Raw genomic sequence first — 6,767 nt, 5'->3', positions numbered from 1 at the left:
GCTACGACAAAAACTGGATGCAGTTCGTGTACAGAACTAACAATCTCTCTCGAAGTAGGAGGGTTTCGAACGAGAACTTATCTCTTACAAAGGGATTTCATTTTTTTTGAACTTATTTGAACTCCATACATTTTGTGTGTTCAAAATGCACCATTCAAAGGCACATCACAAAATTTCAACAATTTCTGACTTCATTTGGTATATTTCGTGCATTTACTTATTTTTTTGAGCTAGTTGACCCTGAAATTGAAAAGCACTACAAATGAACTCTGAAAATGTTGAAAGTTGGCATGCTATCATCATTTCACCCACATAGCATGTGTTAAAAAGTTGAGAGGGCTACGACAAAAACTGGATGCAGTTCGTGTTCAAAACTGACAATCTCTTTCGAAGTAGCACGGTTTCGAACGAGAACTCATCTCTTACAAAGGGATTTCATTTTTTTGAACTTATTTGAACTCCATACTTTTTGTGTGTTCAAAATGCACCATTCAAAGGCACATCACCAAATTTCAACAATTTCTGACTTAATTTGGTATATTTCGTGCATTTACTTATTGTTTTTGAGCTAGTTGACCCTGAAATTGAAAAGCACTACAAATGAACTCTGAAAATGTTGAAAGTTGTCATGGTATAATCATTTCACCCACATAGCATGTGTTAAAAAGTTGAGAGGGCTACGACAAATACTGGATGCAGTTCGTGTACAAAACTGACAATCTCTCTCGAAGTAGCACGGTTTCGACCGAGAACTCATCTCTTACAAAGGGATTTCATTTTTTTGAACTTATTTGAACTCCATACTTTTTGTGTGTTAACAATGCACCATTCCAAGGCACATCACAAAATTTCAACAATTTCTGACTTAATTTGGTATATTTCGTGCATTTACTTATTTTTTTTGAGCTAGTTGACCCTGAAATTGAAAAACACTACAAATGAACTCTGAAAATGTTGAAAGTTGGCATGCTATCTTCATTTCACCCACATAGCATGTGTTAAAAACTTGAGAGGGCTACGACAAAAACTGGATGCAGTTCGTGTACAAAACTAACAGGCTCTCTCGAAGTAGGAGGGTTTCGAACGAGAACTCATCTCTTATAAAGGGATTTCATTTTTTTTGAACTTATTTGAACTCCATACTTTTTGTGTGCTCGAAATGCACCATTCAAAGGCACATCACAAAATTTCAACAATTTCTGACTTAATTTGGTATATTTCATGCATTTACTTATTTTTTTTGAGCTAGTTGACCCTGAAATTGAAAAGCACTACAAATGAAGTCTGAAAATGTTGAAAGTTGGCATGCTATCATCATTTCACCCACATAGCATGTGTTAAAAAGTTGAGAGGGCTACGACAAAAACTGGATGCAGTTCGTGTACAAAACAGACAATCTCTCTCGAAGTAGCACGGTTTCGAACGAGAACTCTTCTCTTACAAAGGGATTTCATTTTTCTGAACTTATTTGAACTCCATACTTTTTGTGTGTTCAAAATGCACCATTCAAAGGCACATCACAAAATTTCAACAATTTCTAACTTCATTTGGTATATTTCGTGCATTTACTTATTTTTTTGAGCTAGTTGACCCTGAAATTGAAAAGCACTACAAATGAATTCTGAAAATGTTGAAAGTTGGCATGCTATCATAATTTCACCCACATAGCATGTGTTAAAAAGTTGAGAGGGCTACGACAAAAACTGGATGCAGTTCGTGTACAAAACTAACAATCTCTCTCGAAGTAGCACGGTTTCGAACGAGAACTCATCTCTTACAAAGGGATTTCATTTTTTTGAACTTATTTGAACTCCATACTTTTTGTGTGTTCAAAATGCACCATTCAAAGGCACATCACAAAATTTCAACAATTTCTGACTTCATTTGGTATATTTCGTGCATTTACTATTTTTTTTTTGAGCTAGTTGACCCTGAAATTGAAAAGCACTACAAATGAACTCTGAAAATGTTGAAAGTTGGCATGCTATCATCATTTCACCCACATAGCATGTGTTAAAAAGTTGAGGGGGCTACGACAAAAACTGGATGCAGTTCGTGTACAAAACTAACAATCTCTCTCGAAGTAGGAGGGTTTCGAACGAGAACTCATCTCTTACAAAGGGATTTCATTTTTTTTTGAACTTATTTGAACTCCATACTTTTTGTGTGTTCAAAATGCACCATTCAAAGGCACATCACAAAATTTCAACAATTTCTGACTTCATTTGGTATATTTCGTGCATTTACTTATTTTTTTTTGAGCTAGTTGACCCTGAAATTGAAAAGCACTACAAATGAACTCTGAAAATGTTGAAAGTTGGCATGCTACCATAATTTCACCCACATAGCATGTGTTAAAAAGTTGAGAGGGCTACGACAAAAACTGGATGTAGTTCGTGTACAAAACTGACAAGCTCTCTCGAAGTAGGAGGGTTTCGAACGAGAACTCATCTCTTACAAAGGGATTTCATTTTTTAACTTATTTGAACTCCATACTTTTTGTGTGTTCAAAATGCACCATTCAAAGGCACATCACAAATGGATTTCTTCTTCTCTCATATATGGTGGACACTAGCTCACCTGATTTTTCAACCGTCGATGATGGTCGCTACTCCTACTTCCCCTAGTGCATAACCAATATCTAGCACAAGGAGAAGAAGGAGAAGCGACCCCCACAACAAAAGTGGTTTCGCGGCACGCCACGTGGTTCCGCTGCACGCCACGTGGAACTAATGGTCTTTCATTTTTAAATGATTGTTTTAATCAAAAACAGATCTGTTACAAAAGGGATTTCATTTTTTGAACTTATTTGAACTGAAGACTTTTTGTATATATATGTGGTCAAAATGCATGATACCATGAAATTAGAAAGGGCTAAACCATTCAAAAGTAGCAAATGAAGTTAGAAAGGGCTAAACCATTCAAATTTGGAAACTATAATGGCACAAACAGAAACTAGACATATATAAATTGGTCCAAGAAGTACATGATACTAGCCCAAACAGTACATAATAATAGCTACCATAGATATATATACAAGTGTTCGACGTTCAGAACACTACTCGTCTGAATCATCTAAATCAGAATGTCCACGTTCCTCGAGGTGACGCTGGCCATAGTTGACGACTCGAATCTTGCGGTACAACTCGTATGAAACGTATGCATCTTTTGCTGCATACTCAATGTTGATATCATCAAGTGGGCCCTTCTCCCAAAGTTTGTGCTGACACTTTGGGAAACTGGTCTTCATATCACCATATGACTCGTCGATCAAGGCAACTGCCATATGAGCCATCGAAGTCCTGTCATGTCGAAGCCTGAATATCGTTTGGAGATCAACGAGGCAACCAGCTGGTATCTCAATACCGAAGCTGTGCCTCATCTTCAGCTTGTCATTCCTTATGTCAACGGAAGCAAAAGTGATGCCGCTGCGAAGGAACTCCATGAGTTCTGGACAATGCTTGTCACTCCTGCAACAGAAACAAATTAAAATGGAACAAATGTTACATACTGCTGCAATAAGGAAACATGTTTCACTAGAACTAAAGAGAAACTTATCTTTAGGATTCAAATAGAACATATGCAATGGAACCTAGAGAGATCACTATAGCTATCCAATGGAACCTAGAGAGATCACTAGCTATATGCAATTTTCATGACTATGACATATCATATTGCTATCCAATGGAACCTAGAGAGATCACTAGCTATATTCAATTTTCATAACCTTGGATCAAAGAACACCGCATAAAATTGTGTCACTACAACTATGATTTCAATGGAACATATTGAACCAATCAGATTTTTCAGATTATGGAACACTATTCCAATCAGTTTGTGTTCCCTTCAACTAATCAAAATTGTTTCACTACAACTATTTGAAGCGAACCAACTATGATTCCAATGGAACATATTAAACACTAGTTCATTCTAATACGAATTTTCAGATTATGGAGCACTATTCCAATCAGATTGTGTTCCCCTTCAACTAATCAAAATTGTTTCACTACAACTATTTGAAGGGAACCAACTATGGTTCCAATGGAACATATTAAACACTAGTTGATTCTAATACGATTTTTCAGATTATGGAACACTATTCCAATTAGATTGTGCTCCCCTTCAAGTAATCAAAATTGTTTCACTACAACTATTTGAAGGGAGCCAACTATGATTCCAATGGAACATATTAAACACTAGTTGATTCTAATATGATTTTTCAGATTATGGAACACTATTCCAATTAGATTGTGCTCCCCTTCAACTAATCAAAATTGTTTCACTACAACTATTTGAAGGGAACCAACTATGATTGAAACAAATAAACTTACAATGTCATTATCTTGGATCAAAGAAAGCCTCAAAACTTACCTCACCCATTGGAAGATCAAGACATGGCCTGCAAAGCATATTTGGATGACGGCAACACCGCTTTGATCAGACGTGTACTCCAGATCAAGCCCGAAGAACTTCTCATGATCCTCTGCGTGGTCAAACCATCGTTCCTTCAACTGTTGAAGAAAAAACGGCACCTCCCTGCTCAGGTTCGTGTACACGACACGGAGCTTGGTCGTGCCATGCGCGACCACCTCATGAAAGCTAGTTGGCATGGTGGAAGAAGAGAAGGGAAGAAGAGAGGAGAAGAACAGAGAGGGCGACGCGAGAGAGAAGAAGAACAGAGAAATGGTGACTGTACGCTTCGGTTCGTGCTTTTCATCGCCCGAAAAGACGCGGGATGCAAACCGTTTGGGCCTTTAATCCCGGGTTGAGCCACCAACCGGGACTAAAGAGGTATACTTACGAGTACAAAAATAAGAATGGTGATCTACGCATAAATGGATGTGAACTAGTAATGATTAAGGAGTGATCCTGAACGCCTACTTACGAGTCAAACATAACCCCACCGTGTTCTCTCTCGGTTCAGAACTCATGAGTAGAGACAGTCACGGTTACGCACATGGTTTATGTATTTTATTTGAGTTTAATTCAAGTTTGCTATGACCGGGTGTTAAACAAATTTCCAAGTTGCCACATAACTGCAGGCACGAATTTTCAAAAGATTTAACCCTTAAGGGGTGCTTCAACTCATCCATCACAAACTAACCACAAGCTCTGTGGAGAACCTCAACCATGGAATAACCAGTAGTCTCCTCGAAATCCCGATGGAAAACCTCAACCTCGAGATAGCCCAAAGTATCCTCGGAATCCTAGTGCGCAAGACGTTCAAGAAAGGTTAAAAAATCCAGCAAGACCGCCCGACTTGTCGACAAACCCAATAGGAGCCGCGTATCTTGTTCTCAGAACATGGTAGATAAGCAATGCATACAGTGGCCTCATAGAACTCCCACGAGTTTATTACTAGCTAGGCGAAAGCTTATAGATAGAATTTTAGCAGTAGCGTGGTATAATCTAGTAGTGGTTGCCCCGGGTGGCCTCGCACAGTGCTCTATTTTGGACCAACACTCATGTAGAGCACTAGACGGGGGGTTGATTAAATATACACGGGATGATCAATGCCCTATGCAAATTTTTGTTAGTTGTTATTAAGAAAAAAATACCAATGTTGGGCCTTGGCGGAATAGTTTTTTTCCCTAAACGAAAATCAAGGGGGTCCCTATAACAACCCTAAGCATGTTAGTTGCATTCAATATGGAACATAACACCGATACACAAGTAACTAGGGCGATAAAGGTGGAACAAAACACCGAGCAAAATACCAAGCCTTCCACCCTTTACCAAGGATATATGTGCATAAAATTAAATAGCAATAATATTGTGATACCTCAAGACATCCATGTTGCCACATGGAAACAATCTGCACCTGCAACTAACAACGTTATAAGAAGGACTGAGCAAGCGGTAACATAACCAAACAATGGTTTGCTGGGATGTGAAGGGGATAGAGGCTTTTCATGGCAATGTTGGGAGGCTTTACATGCAAGTGGTAGGTAGCGAGACATAATGATAGAAGAGATACAATTAGCATGGCAATGATAGTAGTGGTATCCAAGAAAATGGTCATCTTGCGTGAGGTCTCTCTTGGAAGAAGAATGAATCCTTGAAGTACACGAACATGCATAGTCGAACGAATCCTCACACTCCAAATCGGTTTGGGACTCTATCGATAAGAAACAATCCAGAAACAACAATCAACACACGATAAATACCATAACATATACATGACATGATGCACAATCAAATATGATTAATGTCCGTACAACTATGCATGACATGGCAAAGCACAATAATCATCTTCTACACATTAAGTGAAGCTCAATATGCAACTAGTTGCATATTGACGAAGTTCCATATTTTAATTACTTAGTTCACTCTCGTTGATATACACGACAATATTAAATGTTATTAACATGGCAAGAGGTAAAGCATAATGAAACTATACTATCTATGCATTTTAATGAGGTCCAAAACAACTTATAGTATTTCCGAAATGACCCCATATGTTAATTTTGAAATTGGTCCAGGTCTGAACTGAACATATTTTATATTTATTAAACAGGTAAACAAAATACACCATGAGATTCTACTAGTCGTTCTAGGCGATTTACATATATAGATGATTTAAAATGGAGCTACGGTCTAAATGCATGCAAACAACACCCACAACCATTTTAAATCATGGATACAACAATATATTATGTAACTACATGAAATTTGAAGCAAGTTTCATATATGACATGTTCAAAACGGAGCAACGGTTCAACAACTACAACCAACACAAGTTCTAGCTATATTTGTCCAAAACAACA

This window comes from Hordeum vulgare, chromosome 1H, assembly GCF_904849725.1.
Source record: "Hordeum vulgare subsp. vulgare chromosome 1H, MorexV3_pseudomolecules_assembly, whole genome shotgun sequence".
In the NCBI taxonomy this organism is placed as follows: Eukaryota; Viridiplantae; Streptophyta; class Magnoliopsida; order Poales; family Poaceae; genus Hordeum; species Hordeum vulgare.
Note: the sequence above shows the minus strand (reverse complement) of the source record.